General features: G+C 48.2%; 1 long non-coding RNA gene across 1 annotated transcript in view; it reads left to right on the plus strand.

Moving 5' to 3' along the window:
- The first annotated feature begins 4,451 nt into the window (after nt 1-4,451).
- The window catches only part of LOC139262118 (uncharacterized), a 77,417-nt gene continuing 63,754 nt past the window's right edge, over nt 4,452-18,114 (plus strand). Inside the window, exon 1 of the long non-coding RNA XR_011592904.1 lies at nt 4,452-4,530. This is a non-coding gene — a long non-coding RNA (uncharacterized lncRNA). The remainder of the gene's footprint in view (nt 4,531-18,114) is intronic.

Genomic DNA, 18,114 nt, shown 5'->3' on the forward strand with positions numbered 1-18,114 from the left:
GAATTTTATATGTTTCTTTGAGAACCCCTCTCATTCTTCTAAATTCCAGTGAATATAAGCCTAGTCGATCCAGTCTTTCTTCATATGTCAGTCCTGCCAGCCCGGGAATCAGTCTGGTGAAACTTCGCTGCACTCCCTCAATAGCAAGAATGTCCTTCCTCAGATTAGGAGACAAAAACTGTACACAATATTCAAGGTGTGGCTTCCCCAAAGCCCTGTACAACTGCAGTAAGACTTCCTGCTCCTATACTCAAATCCTCTTGCTAAGAAGGCCAACATACCATTTGCCTTTTTCACTGCCTGCTGTACCTGCATGCCATCCAGGTCTTGTGGCACCTCCCCTTTTTCTAATCTGTTACCATTCAGGAAATATTCTGCCTTCCTATTTTTGCCACCAAAGTGAATAACCTCACATTTATCTACATTATACTGTATCTGCCATGCATTTGCCCACTCACCTAACCTGTCCAATCACCCTGCAGCCTCTTAGCATTTTCCTCACAGCTCACACTGCCACCCAGCTTAGTGTCATCTGCAAACTTGGAGATATTATATTCAATTCCTTCATCTAACTCATTAATGTATATTGTAAATAGCTGGGGTCCCAGCACTGAACCTTGCGGAACCCCACGCGTCACTGCCTGCCATTCTGAAAAGGACCCGTTTTTCCTCTTCTTTGCTTCCTGTTTGCCAACCAGTTCTCTATCCACGTCAATACATTATCACAACAGCATGTGCTTTAATTTTGCACACTAATCTCTTGTTGGGACCTTGTCAAAAGCCTTTTGAAAGTCCAAATGCACCACATCCACTGGTTCTCCCTTGCACACTCTTCTAGAAGATTTGTCAAGCATGATTTCCCTTTCATAAATCCATGCTGACTTGGACCGATCCTGTCACTGCTTTCAAATGTGCTGCTATTATATCTTTAATAATTGATTCCAACATTTTCCCCACTACCGATGTCAGGTTAACCGGTCTATAATTCCCTGTTTTCTCTCTCCCTCCTTTTGTAAAAACTGGGGTTACATTAGCTACCCTCCAATCCATAAAAAGTGATCCAGAGTCTATAGAATGTTGGAAAATGATCACCAATGCATCCACTATTTCGAGGGCCACTTCCTTAACTACTCTGGGATGCAGACTATCAGGCCTTCAATCCTATCAATTTCCCTAACACAATTTCCTGACTAATAAGGATTTCCTCCTTCTCGCTAGACCTTTGGTCCCTTAGTATTTCCGGAAGGTTATTTGTGTCTTCCTTCGTGAAGACAGATCCAAAGTATTTGTTCAATTGGTCTGCAATTTTTTTGTTCCCTATTATAAATTCACCTGATGGCGGATTCTAAGTCATCACAGGTCTTGCAGCCGCAGACGTATAGACCCTGCCATATGCAGTTCGGCCTGCTAGCAACATCATTTTATGCACAGTACTTGCCGGTGAGCTTCGATGTTGAGAAGATATCTATTTGGTGTTATCATCCCTGGCCATGCATGCCTGGCCGATTGCGATGGCCCTGCTCAGGTCTGGGGGGTTTTCGACAGCCAGCAGCTTTCCTCGTGGCTGATGCCCAGCATGAAAAGGTCCCGCCGCACTTGCCCCAACGCAGCTGTAAAATCGCAAGATCCCGCAAGGCATCTCAGGTCGGCGGCATAATCCACCACGTCCTGGCCCCCAGAGCAATGGTGCTTGTAAAAACGATATCTGGCCATGAGGATACTCTCCTTTGGCTTGAGGGGGTCCAGAACCAGCATGCACAACTCTGTATATTCCTTCTCCATTGGTTTTGTTGGTGCTAGCAGATTCTTGATGAGGCTGTATATTTTAGGCCCACAGACGGTGAGGAGAACTGCCCTGCGCTTGGCCATGTTAGTGTCTCCTTCCAGCTCCTTGGCCATGAAGTACTGGTCGAGACGCTCGACGAAGGCGTCCCAATCATTACCCTCTATGAATCTCTCTAATATTCCAACGGCAGCCATGGTTGCGTGAAGGTTCGTATTCTGTTATCCTTCGCCAATTATTGCGGATAGAAGAACTCCACGAGGCTGAGTACTGTGAGCTAAACTTAGTGTGACCTTAGTCTTCTTTATTACAACTACAGAGTGTCTAAACAACATGGCAGCCAACCTTTTATACTGGCCCTGCACGTGTGTGCAGGTGACCATTAGGACTCCAACAGTCGTGCCTTCTGGTGGCAAGTATTGCATAGTTACATACATAACATCCGTGATAGTTTCCTTGAACAGTACGTTGCAGAACCAATGTGGGAGCAGGCTATGTTAGTTCTAGTACTGTGTAATGAGACAGGATTAATAAATGATCTCGCAGTAAAGAATCCTCTCGGAATGAGTGACCATAACATGGTTGCATTTCAAATTAAATTGGAGGGTGGGAAAGTTGGTTCTCAAACCAGTTTCCAAGCTTAAATAAAGGAGACTACAAAGGTATGAGGCCAGAGTTTTTTTAGCGATAAGGGAGTAAAGGGTTATGGGGAGCAGACGGGGAAGTGGAGCCAAGTCCATTATCAGATCAGCCATGATCCTATTGAATGGCGGAGCAGGCTGGAGGGGCCAAATAGCCTACTCCTGCTTCTATTTCTTATGTTCTTATGTTCTTAAGATCGGATTGGAAGATGTTCTCCTCTTCAGGCTCGTCCGCATCTGAACCTTCTTCTGCATTGGCTTCATTTTTTTTTCATGCATGCGCAGAAGGGGAGGCATCATTTTTTCTGCGCAGACATTAGGCCCCACCCCCCCAAAGCTAAAGGACAGGCTGTGCAGCGCCAATTTCAAAAATTAGAACGGGGAAACTAGCATTATTTTTTTATAGTCGGGCTGCAAAAAAAACGGGCGTAACAAAAAACGGCATTGGGGAAAATTGAACATTTAGTAATGTGAAAGAGCAGTTTTTTATTCTACCCCTGTGAAATAACTTGTCATTTTACCTCTCTGTTTCCGTTGTCCCTGGTCTATCCATTTTGCCTCTGGGTTATTGAAATACTCACAAAGCTGTCACATTACATTCCTCTGCAGCCACTAACTTGTCTAAACAACTTGCTATCTATTTCTTCATGTTTACTTAATGATCAATCACAGTTGTTAGTTAATACATTGTTAGCCTTATCATTCATTTCTTGGAGGTGGAGGAGGGATAAAGTTATCCCCAGCATTCCCAGAGTCAACCAATATATAGATGTCTGCTTCATATCAGGTTCATTTAAAATCACAAATACGCTCCATCAAGATCGTGTCCCATTCGACAATAAACCTCGAGGCTGCAGGATTAATCATTATAACATTATCAAAACCAAAAATAAATGCATTAATTTCCTCTCTGGTTACTTTCCATGGCATTCCAATTGTCCCACAGTCCAGGAACCATTATGCTCCACAGTGCATTTGATTATCTCAGTCTCTAATTATCACTATAACCATGAATTATAATCCTAACCAACTATTATCTAGCTGCATTTTAAGGAGCTAATCAACACAGCATTACCTGCTTTTGCTGAAAATCTGCCCAGATTATCAACTTTCTGATAAAAGACAAAAATTAATTTAGTGTCTAGTCTCATTTTAGGCTTTTTTATATTGTACTCATTTGCTAGTTCTGCACTCACAACCCAAGTTAAAATAATTTGCTGTATGTATGTTATCCACACCTCAATGTATTTTTAAAAACAGGACCGTGCTCCCTCTGAAATCTCTTTTCTCTAAAAAAAGAATTTCAGTTCTATCAATTTATTTTGATAATTTAGGTTCCTATCCCTTGGAATCATCCTTGTCTCTCCTTTCTGAATCATTTCCAATGCATCAGTTTTATTTGAGGGTATCCAGGCTAAAATGGCACACAGTATTCCAATTTCCTTATACACACAGTTTTCATTATTCAAAGCCTCAACACATATTAAACCATCATATGCTTTATTTAAGCTAATGCCTCCTTTTAATGCCTAGATCCCTTTTAAAGAATCTACAGCTTATCCATGTTTCAGTTGATAGCAATCCCATGGGTTAGCAACTCAATACGGCAAGTTCCTTCTAAACATATATTTAATTAAGAGTTTACAGTTTTGAAAGCTTCGACTTCAAAATAACGAAGGAATTGATAAACACCAGAGCATAGATTTTCATCTCCACTGCATCTGGGGAAATCAATATTCCCCATGTGTAGTGAAAAGGAAAAAGTAGCAGACACATTTTGTCAGGTGCTGCCCCTTTTGCATCCTGTTGGGATGTTCCAGGGTGCCATGATGGATAGTAATAGGATAGTCCTGTGCCTGGAGTAGCCACTGACACAATGTTACGATTTTACTGAGGGGGAGTCGGGGTTCCCAGCCTCGTGGCACAGTTTCTTCCACTCACGAATGCTGAGCATCCCAGTTAAGGAACACCGGAAGAAACCTGTACACGTGCCTACCCTGGGGCTCTCATGACCAGCTGAAGACTGAAGAGGAGCCATCCCAGAAATTGCTTAAATATGTTCCTTTCCCTCTCCAATACAAGGAAAGGGCCGGATGTCTGCTAATGGTATGCTGTTATTGATTTCTCCTTACATTGCAGTAATAATAAGTGATCTTTAGCTTTTATCTTTGGATGCAGTGACCACAAAATTGTTGAATTAAAATTGACCTTGAAGTAATGGTCAGTTTATGCAATAAACCTAACTAAAGAACATTCCACTGCATAACGATGCATATATTTCAGAGAACTTTAATCAGTTGATAACAGGTTAGTTTTGCAGAGGGAGGCATCTGCAAATATATCGTCCTTTTTAGAAACAGGAGATTGGAATGGAATAGTACAGATTTATAATTCGAAGTTTCACTTGGTGGAATAGCAACAAGAGTGAAACTATCGATAAGATAACAAAGTGGATGAGTTGTAGCAGTCTATGAAAAAGGGCTAATTAAAACTAAAGCTATTGATAAGGGACAATTCACCTTGTATGGAGTTGTATTGGATAATGCAGAAACGTGTGGATTATCACGTAGCTGGGATAAGAAAAATTTATAAAAAGTGGCTTTTGGAACAAATACTTGGGATTCGTTTAAGGTCTGCTGTCAATATACCGAGTTCAAAACTGTAACGTGCTTGAGTTCTCTGACGATACTCAGAAGGTTTTTGTCATAAGGACTGTTGTGAAATGTATGCAATACAAGGTCACAATAACAAGGTCAGTCTTATGGTATGATGAGATGTTATATCGGGGTTGAAACTGCTAAGTTTGCAGAAATGTTTTATAACATTGTTTTTGTAAGAGAACAGAATATTCTCAGATAATTGCAAGGACAGTTGAAGTGTTTGCAGGTGCTATCTTGAGCAACCTACCCAGTGTTACAGAATGACCACAACTGAACATGCCATGCTCCAACCAACCATTAATGATATTAGGATCAGGAAGTGGCAATCACATGTTGTAAAAGGTATAAAACAAGAAAGGTTTGAGACCCCTGATTGACTAGGGAGAAGACAAAGAACAGAGGGACCAGCTGAGCAGGCCCAGCAGTCTCGAGTCAGTGCATTCCATTGTCCTTGGTTGTATGGGAAGGAAAGCCTGTGTTTTAACCAGTTAATTACTGTCCCAAGTTTGTTTAATGCATGCTGTGTGTGTCTAATAAACTGATTTAATTTACTAAACAAGTATCCTTGTCATCACCATTTATGCCAATTGAATCTGAGTGAACGGGCAGTTAAATCCGCCTACATCTGGTATTGCTCACAACTCTTTTTGCCTGAAAACGAAATTACAGTTAAATCGAGTGGCACTCTAAACACTTTTCAACTGCCCCTTTTTCTATTATTTTTGCTTTTTTTGTTTTTTTGGGGGTTTCTTTGTGGGTTTTTTTTGGGGGGGGGTTTAAAATCATAAATTTTACAAGTGCCCTCTATAAAAGGGGAGGGGGACACTAAAACCGGCAATTAAAACAAATTCAACTTTAAAACATATAGAATCAATTAAAATTTGGTTGCCGGGGGTAACATTGCACTCCAGTCCCTCCGGCGCCCACCTTTCGCGGAAGGCCGCGAGCGTACCGGTGGACACCGCGTGCTCCATCTCCAAGGACACCCTGGCGCGGATGTATGCACGGAAGAGAGGCAGGCAGTCAGGCTGAACGACCCCCTCAACTGCCTGCTGCCTGGACCGGCTGATGGCACCCTTGGCCGTGCCCAGGAGCAGTCCTACGAGGAGGCCCTCGGACCTACCCGCTCCCCTCTACACAGGGTGCCCAAAGATCAGGAGTGTGGGACTGAAGTGCAACCAGAAATTGAGGAGCAGCCCCTTAAATAATGAAACAGGGGCTGCAACCTCGCACACTCCATAAAAACGTGGAACACGGACTCCTCCAGACCGCAGAAATTGCAGGCGGCCTGGGAACCCGTGAACCAGCTTAAAAATTTGTTGCACGGGACTGCTCCGTGCACCACCCTCCAGGCCAAGTCCCCAATAAACAGTGGGAGGACTCCCGCGTAGAGTGCCCTCCATTGGGGACCCCCTCCTCCTCCGGACGGCAAGATGGTACGCTATGGCGTGTCCGGACAGCAGACGAGGATGGCAAGGTTGAGAGTGTGCAGGAGCAGCCCGTACAGGAAACCCCTCCGCGCAGAACTGAAAGGCACGGAGGGGATTTTCCCGAGGCGGCTCAAGTTGTGAGGCGCCGGCTCCCGAGGGAGGTTCCGAGGTTTGGCACCGATGAGGAATTCTGTCCAGACGGTGGTCAGTTCAGACGGGATCTCCCCACGTGCTTGAGCCTCCTCGACACACCTAACGGAGTCAGGGCCCAGTGCTGTTTTTAGCGACTCGATGGCATCAGCCGCGCGGCGGACGTCGGCCGAATTTAGGCGCTGTGCCAGCACGTCTGGCGCCATCCAGCCCGCTCCTCCACCATCGAGCAGGTCCCTGACCCTGGTCACCTCGCCAGCCACAGCCCTCTCGTCCGCCTGCCACCTAAAACCTCGGTCGTGGAGGTACGGATTCCCAAGCAGCGGCTCCTGCAGGACGGCCGCCACTCCAGCCGGTGGAGAGCTGCGCTTGGTGGAGAATTTGTTCCAGATCCTGATGAGTTCCTGGTAAAAGACAGGTAGCCCCTGGACGGCGGTCCTGACGCCCCCCCAAGCTCACAAACAGGAGCTGCGTGTCGTAATTGAGGCTGTGCTGCTGGCGGAAGAAATACGTCGCCAGAGCACGCCACCGAGGAGGGGGCACTCACATCACAAGTGACCAAGAGCAGATGGTGTTGACAGGAATAGCAGTGGAGACTCCTCGCCAGCAACTCAGTACGCTCCAAGCTCTTCTGAGCTGTATGCAGATTCAGAGGAAAGAAGGTGATCTTGGAAGGGATGCAACAATTGCATGAGGCTCTGGCAGCTTTTGCAGCCACGATGTGTGCAAATGTGCAGAGAATGTTGGAGGTGAACATGAGCACCACCATGTCGCAGGCAATGGCGACGATGTGCTGGTCCATGGAAATGATGGCCACCTGCATGGAGCAGCAAGTGCACCATGTCACATGACCACATGCTTGCTGTGAACAACAGATCACAGGCGTACACTGACCTCATCTCGAAGAGGGATTTGGGTCTTCATCACCCCACTGATGTGCAGCAAGGTGCTGTCCAGCTCTTTGCTAGCAGGGAAGTGCTGGTGGCCCCTGAGAGGGATAATGTTGAGAGGGGACATGGAAGTGGGGGCTCTTATCAAAGCGCTCCCACTTCTCCCCCATTGCCTCCCCCTCAGCCAAAGCCCCACATGCTTCCTCAGATCCCAGTGGCTGAGTCTGCCCCTGCACAGTTGCAGGAGGAGCAGTCTTTGACGGGGTCCTCACAGGCTTCAAAACCCAGAGGATGTCTGCCAAAAATGTCAAAGCAGTCACAACAGTCCAGCCTGCCTCTAACTCTGCTGAAGCCACAGCGGTTACACCTCGTAGAAACACACGTAAATGAAAGATGGACAAAGGTATGCACATGGGTGTTTGCTAAATTGTTAGTGTCAGGTTTCAGTTCTATTTATGATGCAGATAAATGTATTTATTTGTATAACTTTCTCGCCTTGTCCACTTTTGCCTGCTGCCTGGGAAGTGGCCTTGTCAGTTGGAGTGCATGGTGAGACAGTAATTAACCTTGAGCTATGGATGTTTAGATGAGAGGAATGCTTGGTCATTGTAGGACTGCTTTGTGATTCTGTTGGGGGATGGTGGGGGAACTTAGTACACCATATGGGTGCACTGTGTGCTGGTGCTATCTCCACCTCCAGTTCCTCCTCGTCCTCGTCTTCCACTTGCTCCTCCTCCTCCTCTGAAGAGGTTGTGCACTCTGCACCTTGCTCCTCCTGCAGCTCCAATCCTTGCTGCTGCGCTATGTTGTGCAGGGTGCAGCAAACGACAATGATTCTCGAGACCCCGGCTGGTGCGTACTGAAGGGCTCCTCTAGATCCGTCAAGGCATCTGAAGCACACCTTCAGCCTGCTGATTGCTTGTTGGGTTTTTTTTTGGGCACTAAAATCACATTTTTTCCAGTGCCCCCTATAAAAGGGGAGGGGGACACTAAAAGCACCGGCAATTAAAACAAATTAAACTTTAAAACATAAAATCAAATTAAAATTTGGTTGCCGGGCGTGACAATGCACTCCAGTCCATCCGGTGCCCACCTCTCGCGGAAGGCCGCGAACGTACCGGTGGACACCGCTTGCTCCATCTCCAAGGACACCCTGGCGTGGATGTACGCACGAAAGAGAGGCAGGCAGTCAGGTTGAACGACCCCCTCGACCGCCCGCTGCCTGGACCGGCTGATGGCACCTTTGGCCGTGCCCAGGAGCAGTCCTACGAGGAGGCCCTCGGACCTACCCGCTCCCCTCCGCACAGGGTGCCCAAAGATCAAGAGAGTGGGACTGAAGTGCAGCCAGAATTTCAGGAGCAGCCCCTTTAAATAATAAAACAGGGGCTGCAACCTCGTGCATTCCATAAAAACATGGAACACGGACTCTTCCAGACCGCAGAAATTGCAGGCGGCCTGGGAGTCCGTGAACCGGCTTAAAGATTTGTTGCACGGCACTGCTCCGTGCACCACCCTCCAGGCCAAGTCCCCGATGAATAGTGGGAGGACTCCCGCATAGAGTGCCCTCCATCGGGGACCCCCGCCTCCTCCGGATGGCAAGATGGTACGCCATGGCGTGTCCGGACGGCCGGCAAGGATGGCAAAGTTGAGAGTGTGCAGGAGTAGCCCGTACAGGAAACCCCTCCACGCGGAACTGAAAGGCACGGAGGGGATTTCCTCGAGGCGGCTCAAGTTGTGAGGCGCCGGCTCCCGAGGGAGGTTCTGGGGTTTGGCGCCGATGAGGAATTCCGTCCGGACGGGGGTCAGTTCGGACGGGATCTCCCCACGTGCTTGAGCCTCCTCGATGCACCTAACAGAGTCAGGGCCCAAAGCTGTTTTTAGCGACTCGATGGATTCGGCCGCGCGGCAGACGTTGGCTGAATTTAGGCGCCGCGCCAGCGTGCCTGGCGCCATCCAGCCCGCTCCTCCACCATCGAGCAGGTCCCTGACCCTGGTCACCTCGCCAGCCACAGCCCTCTCGTCCGCCTGCCGCCTAAAACCTCGGTCGTGGAGGTACGGATTCCTAAGCAGCAGCTCCTGCAGGACGGCCGCCACTCCAGCCGGCGGAGAGCTGCGCTTGGTGGAGACTTTGTTCCAGATCCTGATGAGTTCCTGGTAAAAGACAGGTAGCCCCTGGACGGCGGTCCTGGCGCCCCCCCAAGCTCACAAACAGGAGCTGCGTGTCGTAATTGAGGCTGTGCTGCTGGCGGAAGAAATACGTCGCCAGAGCACGCCACCGAGGAGGGGGCACTCACATCACAAGTGACCAAGAGCAGATGGTGTTGACAGGAATAGCAGTGGAGACTCCTCGCCAGCAACTCAGTACGCTCCAAGCTCTTCTGAGCTGTATGCAGATGCAGAGGAAAGAAGGTGATCTTGGAAGGGATGCAACAACTGCATGAGGTTCTGGCAGCTTTTGCAGCCACGATGTGTGCAAATGTGCAGAGAATGTTGGAGGTGAACATGAGCACCACCATGTCGCAGGCAATGGCGACGATGTGCTGGTCCATGGAAATGATGGCCACCTGCATGGAGCAGCAAGTGCACCATGTCACATGACCACATGCTTGCTGTGAACAACAGATCACAGGCGTTCATTGACCTCATCTCGAAGAGGGATTTGGGCCTTCATCACCCCACTGATGTGCAGCAAGGTGCTGTCCAGCTCTTTGCTAGCAGGGAAGTGCGGGTGGCCCCTGAGAGGGATAATGTTGAGAGGGGACATGGAAGTGGGGGCTCTTATCAAAGCGCTCCCACTTCTCCCCCATTGCCTCCCCCTCAGCCAAAGCCCCACATGCTTCCTCAGATCCCAGTGGCTGAGTCTGCCCCTGCACAGTTGCAGGAGGAGCAGTCTTTGACGGGGTCCTCACAGGCTTCAAAACCCAGAGGATGTCTGCCAAAAATGTCAAAGCAGTCACAACAGTCCAGCCTGCCTCTAACTCTGCTGAAGCCACAGCGGTTACACCTCGTAGAAACACACGTAAATGAAAGATGGACAAAGGTATGCACATGGGTGTTTGCTAAATTGTTAGTGTCAGGTTTCAGTTCTATTTATGATGCAGATAAATGTATTTATTTGTATAACTTTCCCGCCTTGTCCACTTTTGCCTGCTGCCTGGGAAGTGGCCTTGTCAGTTGGAGTGCATGGTGAGACAGTAATTAACCTTGAGCTATGGATGTTTAGATGAGAGGAATGCTTGGTCATTGTAGGACTGCTTTGTGATTCTGTTGGGGGACGGTGGGGGAACTTAGTACACCATATGGGTGCACTGTGTGCTGGTGCTATCTCCACCTCCAGTTCCTCCTCGTCCTCGTCTTCCACTTGCTCCTCCTCCTCCTCTGAAGAGGTTGTGCACTCTGCACCTTGCTCCTCCTGCAGCTCCAATCCTTGCTGCTGCGCTATGTTGTGCAGGGTGCAGCAAACGACAATGATTCTCGAGACCCGGCTGGTGCGTACTGCAGGGCTCCTCTAGATCCGTCAAGGCATCTGAAGCACACCTTCAGCCTGCTGATTGCTTGTTCTATGACACAGCTGATGGGCATGTGGCTTTCACTATAATGCTAATCGTCATCAGTACTTGGCCGCCTTAAGTGTGTCATCAACTACAACTATTTTAGTTGTAATCAATTAATCAAGTGCCCCTGATTAAAGGTGGGGGGGGGACACCAAACATTTTCAAACAAGTGCCCCCTTTTTTTTGTTTTTTGGGGGGGTTTTTTGAGGGCACTGAAACACAAATTATACAAGTGCCCCCTGACTAAAAGGGGTGGGGGCACTAAAACCGGCAAATTAAAACAAATTAAACTTTAGACATTTAAAATCAAATTTAAATTTGGTTGCCGGGCGTGATGATGCACTCCAGTCCCTCCGGTGCCCACCTCTCGCGGAAGGCCGCGAGCGTACCAGTGGACACCGCGTGCTCCATCTCCAGAGACACCCTGGCTCGGATGTAACCGCGGAAGAGAGGCAGGCAGTCGGGCTGAACGACCTGTCATCAGCTGCAACTCTTTTCGTTGTGAACAAAATAAACAATTCGTTCAAGTGTTCCTTGAATAAAGAGGGGGGACACTGCAAACACTTTGCAATGCCCTTTTTTTTTGTTTTTGTTATTTTTTGTGTTTTTTTTGTGGGGTTTTTTAGGGCACCGAGAGGCAAATTATACGTGTCCCCTGACTGGGTGGACACTAAAACCTGGCAATAAAACAAATTAAACTTTAAAACATATAAAATCAAATTAAAATTTGGTTGCTGGAGGTAATGATGCACTCCAGTCCCTCCGGTGCCCACCTCTCGCGGAAGGCCGTGAACGTACCAGTGGACACCGGGTGCTCCATCTCCAAGGACACCCTGGCGCGAATGTACGCGCGAAAGAGAGGCAGGCAGTCAGGCTGAATGACCTGTCATCAGCTACAACTCTTTTGAAGACAAAATTAAACATTTAAATCAAGTGCACCCCGATCTGGGGGACACTCCAAACACTTTTCACATGCCTTTTTTTTGTGTTTTTTTTTTGGTGATTTTTGTGTTTTTTTGGGGGGTTTTTTCGGCAGTAAAACCATAAATTTTACAAGTGCCCCCTATAAAAGCGGAGGGGGACATTAAAACCGTCAATTAAAACAAATTAAACTTTAAAACATATAAAATCAAATTAAAATTTGGTTGCCGGTGGGGTGCCCACCTCTCACGGAATGCCGCGAGTGTACCAGTGGACACCGCGTGCTCCATCTCCAAGGACACGCTGGCGCGAATGTACGCACGGAAGAGAGGCAAGCAGTCGGGCTGAACGACCTGTCATCAGCTATATATTCAGTCTCCAAGCAGCCAGCTGGTGTGGCCTCAATGTATTTCTTATTGCAATGCTCTCTCAGTGCTGCACTGATCAAAGGTGTTATGTTCCAGATGAGACATTAAACTGAAGTCCCATCTGCCCTCTCAGTTAGACACAAAAGATCCCACGGCTATATTCGAAGCCAAGCAAAGTGTTCCCAGGTGTCCCTGCCAAATTTTAATCCCTCAACCAATACTGCTAATTAGATGGTCATTTATCTCATTACTGTTCGTGGGACCAAGCTAATTGAGACCTGGGCTAATTCACTGCCATATTTCCTTATATTTATACCACAGCAACCACACTTCAAAAGTAATTCATTGGCTGTGAAGTGCTTTGGGACATCCTGAAGTCATGAAAAGTGTTATATAAATGCAAGTTCTTTCTTTTCCATCCATCAAATATCTCATTGTCCTTTTGAGAATTAAATTACCAATTACCATAAAAGACAATCTATAAAATTCAGAAAAGCTGACAAAGAGCTATCCAAAGCTGGTATAGCTCTAAAAAAACAATGTACAACTTAAAACAGCCCTGAATAAATGCTTATATCCAAAACATTGCTTCAAGGCAACTGAATAAAGTAACTGTATTTAATTACATTAGATTTAATGATGTTTATTAGCATTGTGGGATCACATTCTGCAACTCATTGGGCCCAAGTTTCGGGCCGTGCCTAAAACGGCGCAGCCGAACCTGGACGCCCGTTTTTCGCGCCAGAAAGTGCGCCTAAAAAAAACTTACCTATTCTCCGGCTCCCTGCAGGTCTTCTGCAGCTGGGCGCAGCGCAGCACGAGCTGTGGGGGGCAGAGCCAGGTCCCTGCGCTGAAAACAGTGCCGGGACCTCTGCACATGCGCGCTACAGTGGGCACGCATGTGTAGTAGCTCCAGGCGCCCAAAACTGTGGGAGGGGCCCAAAGCACGCAGCCCCTAGCCCTGGCCGAATGGCCTCACTGGGGCTGCATGAATAAGGCTCCTCCCACCCGACCGGACTGGACCGGACCCGACCCGACCCGACCTGACTTCCGCTCCCACCCCCCTCCCCCCCACCCCAGACCGCCGCAACTCTCTCTTCCCCCCACCCCACCCCCCGGACCTCAGTGACTCTCTCTCCCCCCACCCCCCGCGACCTCTGCGACTCTTCCCCCCGCCACCCCCAGACTTCCGCAACCCCCCCACGGAGACCCGACGCCACCTACCTGTATATCCAGCCCGAGGTCTTGGGCCTGGCCGTTCAGCCTCCTTCTCTCCCTCCCCCCCCCTCTCTCCTTCCCTCCCTCCCTCCCTCCTCTCTCCTTCCCTCCCTCCCTCCCTCCTCTCTCCTTCCCTCCCTCCCTCCCTCCCTCCTCTCTCCTTCCCTCCCTCCCTCCTCTCTCTTTCCCTCCCTCCTCTCTCCTTCCCACCCTCCTCTCTCCTTCCCTCCCTACATCCTCTCTCCTTCCCTCCCTATATCCACCCCCTTCTCCCCCTCACCCCCCTTCTCCCCCTCTCCCCTTCTCCCCCTCCCCCCCACCCTTCTCCCCCTCCCCCCCACTCTTCTCCCCCCCACCCTTCTCCCCCTCACCCTTCTCCCCTTCCCCCCACCCTTCTTCCCCTCGCCCCCACCCCTTTTCCCCCTCCCCCCCACCCCCATCCCCACCCCGCTTCTCCCCCTCCCCCTCCCCCACCCCCTTCTCCCCCACCCCCTTCTCCTCTTACCCCCACCCCCCTTCTTCCCCTCCCCCCTTCCCCCCACCCCCCATCTCCCCCTCCCCCTCTCCCCCTTCTCCCCCTCCCCTCGCTGTCAGAAACACAGACACTGACAGACAGAGATTGAGAGACACACACACAGACAGACAGAGAGATAGAGACACTGACAGAGACACACTGGGGGGACTGTCCCAGCATGCTGTTGGAGGACTCCCGGTGCTGCAGTCGGTAAGTAGAAAATGTTTTATTTATTGATTTTTTTTAAAACATTTTTATTTTTTATTAATTTTTTTTGATTGATTTATTGGTTGATTTATTGATGTATTTATCATTTATTATTGATGATGGCTCTTTATTTGTAAAACTAAAGTGTTTAATGTTTGTAAACTTCCCTTTAAACCCCACTCCCCCATTCCCTACGCCTAATTTGGAACCTACGCCTGATTTTCTAAAGTGTAGACAAGGTTTTTTCGAACGTACAAAAATCTTCACTTACTCCATTCTAAGTTAGTTTGGAGTAAGTTTTCACTGCCGAAACTTTGAAAACAGGCGTAACTGGCCGGACACGACCCCTTTTTAAAAAAAAATTCTTAACCAAAGTGAAACTGTTCTAACTGACGAGAATTGGAGCAAACTAAATGCTGAGAATTTGAATTTCTAAGATACTCCGCTCTACACCAGTTGCTCCAAAAAATCAGGAGCAACTGAGGCCGAAACTTGGGCCCATTGTGTTATTGGCTCAAAAAAGGGCATGATTAGGTATTAAATATTCCTGGATATATTGGGGCTGAAATTCACCCCCGTCGGAAATAGGTCACACCTCCCACTTACGTTGTGTTTTGGCTGCTGCAATAGATGCAGTGGCCTATCCTGTAAAATTCAGCTCTTTGTCAATATTTTTCAAGCGGAACGGAAGTCGGTCATAATTGGGGCGGAGGTGGAGTGGGGAACAGAGTGACTGTCACTAGCGAGGCAGAAGTGGAGGCGAAACGGAGTCTCCGCTGCTGTCAGTCATCAGCCCCAGTCGTTGCGTTGGCGCATCACAACATCTCTCCCCCTCAATTAAAGGGGAGGGCTGCTGCAAGCTCTGCATGTTTTTAAGTTAGCTCCACTGGGCCACCAGGGAGGTTTCGGCCAGGCCAGTGGCCTGACACCCAAGAGAGGGTGCCAGGCTGCCTGTTGATGGCCCTGCCAAACCCCTTGTGAGGCTGACCTGGCAGTCGGCCAACATAAAAAATTAAATAGCGTTGCTGGCGGCACCACCTCATCTTTAAGGGCGGCGGCACCGCCGAAAAACAAGGAGTGCACCGACACAAAAAGCTGTCGGGGGCACTGATCGGTGGCCGGAAGAGTTTTGGAGGTGAATTTCCCTCCCGGGGAGGCTCCGTTGCAGTGTGCGCCTAGATGACATCTTTAATGATGCATCAGAAGGAGCAGGTCGGAAGTGGGGGGAGCGGGGCGGATCTCAACACTGCAGCAAAAAGCCCTGAACTGAATTTTGTTAATAACGGCCATTCCATTGCAAGTCAGTGGCCATTCTGCACCGTCCCATGGCCACCGCTGTCCGGCGGCTAGAGACCGAATTTCAGCCCCATTGCGTTCAGGAAAGATAGGAAAGGAAATATAGGAGGTGGCATGGTTTTATTAGTTAAGGAGAAGGTTACAATGCTGGAGAGAGAGGATGTTCTGGTGGGGTCAAGGACAGAATCTATTTCATTAGAGTTAAGAAATAAAATGAGGAGAGACACATGAGGAGAGACTGGATCGAGTGGGCCTGTTTTCATTGGAGTTTAGAAGAATGAAAGGTGATCTCATAGAAACATATAAAATACTGACGGGACGGGACAGATTAGATGCAGGAAGAATGTTCCCGATATTGGGGAAGTCCAGAACCAGGGGACACAGTCTAAGGATAAGGGGTAAGCCATTTCGGACAGATGAGGAGAAACTTCTTCACTCAGAGAGTTGTTAACCTGTGGAATTCTCTACCGCAGAGAGTTGTTGAGGCCAGTTCATTGGATATATTCAAGAGGGAGTTAGATATGGCCCTTATGGCTAAAGGGATCAAGGAGTATGGAGAGAAAGCAGGAAAGGGGCACTGAGGTGATGATCAGCCATGATCTTATTGAATGGTGGTGCAGGCTCAAAGGGCCGAATGGCCTACTCCTGCACCTATTTTCTATGTTTCTAATAGAGGTGTCATTACATTACTGGGTGTATTCTACAGGCCACCAACTTATGGGAAAAATATGGAGGAACAAATTTGCAGAGAATAGAGCAGTGATAATGGGGGACTTTAACTGTCCAAATATAGATAAGGATAATAATAGTTTAAAGGGCAGAGAGAGGGAAGAATTTCTGAAGTGTGTTCAGGAAAACTTTCTTGATCAGTAAGTTTCCGGACCAACGAGGAAGGAGGCAGTGCTGGGTTTGGTCTGGGAATGAGGTGGGGCAAGTGGACCAAGTGTCAGGAGGTGAATATTTAGGGAACAGTGATCATAGTATCAGAAGGTTTAGATTAGCTATGGAAAAGGACAGGGAGCAATCCAGAGTAAAAATACTTAGAAACATAGAAACATAGAAAATAGGTGCAGGAGTAGGCCATTCGGCCCTTCTAGCCTGCACCGCCATTCAATGAGTTCATGGCTGAACATGCAACTTCAGTACCCCATTCCTGCTTTCTCGCCATACCCCTTAATTCCCCTAGTAGTAAGGACTTCATCTAACTCCTTTTTGAATATATTTAGTGAATTGGCCTCAACAACTTTCTGTGGTAGAGAATTCCACAGGTTCACCACTCTCTGGGTGAAGAAGTTCCTCCTCATCTCGGTCTTAAATGGCTTACCCCTTATCCTTAGACTGTACTGTGTCCCCTGGTTCTGGACTTCCCCAACATTGGGAACATTCTTCCTGCATCTAACCTGTCTAACCCCGTCAGAATTTTAAATGTTTCTATGAGGTCCCCTCTCATTCTTCTGAACTCCAGTGAATACAAGCCCAGTTGACCCAGTCTTTCTTGATAGGTCAGTCCCGCCATCCCGGAAATCAGTCTGGTGAACCTTCGCTGCACTCCCTCAATAGCAAGAATGTCCTTCCTCAGGTTAGGAGACCAAAACTGTACACAATACTCCAGGTGTGGCCTCACCAAGGCCCTGTACAACTGTAGCAATACCTCCCTGCCCCTGTACTCAAATCCCCTCGCTATGAAGGCCAACATGCCATTTGCTTTCTTAACCGCCTGCTGTACCTGCATGCCAACCTTCAATGACTGATGTACCATGACACCCAGGTCTCTTTGCACCTCCCCTTTTCCTAAGCTGTCACCATTCAGATAATAGTCTGTCTCTCTGTTTTTACCACCAAAGTGGATAACCTCACATTTATCCACATTATACTTCATCTGCCATGCATTTGCCCACTCACCTAACCTATCCAAGTCGCTCTGCAGCCTCATAGCATCCTCCTCGCAGCTCACACTGCCACCCAACTTAGTGTCATCCGCAAATTTGGAGATACTACATTTAATCCCCTCGCCTAAATCATTAATGTACAGTGTAAACAGCTGGGACCCCAGCACAGAACCTTGCGGTACCCCACTAGTCACTGCCTGCCATTCTGAAAAGTCCCCATTTACTCCTATTCTTTGCTTCCTGTCTGACAACCTGTTCTCAATCCATGTCAGCACACTACCCCCAATCCCATGTGCTTTAACTTGCACATTAATCTCTTGTGTGGGACCTTGTTTAAAGCCTTCTGAAAGTCCAAATATACCACATCAACTGGTTCTCCCTTGTCCACTCTACTGGAAACATCCTCAAAAAATTCCAGAAGATTTGTCAAGCATGATTTCCCTTTCACAAATCCATGCTGACTTGGACCTATCATGTCACCTCTTTCCAAATGCACTGCTATGACATTCTTAATAATTGATTCCATCATTTTACCCACTACCGATGTTAGGCTGACCGGTCTATAATTCCCTGTTATCTCTCTCCCTCCTTTT

This window comes from Pristiophorus japonicus, chromosome 4 (assembly GCF_044704955.1).
Source record: "Pristiophorus japonicus isolate sPriJap1 chromosome 4, sPriJap1.hap1, whole genome shotgun sequence".
Classification (NCBI taxonomy): domain Eukaryota; kingdom Metazoa; phylum Chordata; class Chondrichthyes; family Pristiophoridae; genus Pristiophorus; species Pristiophorus japonicus.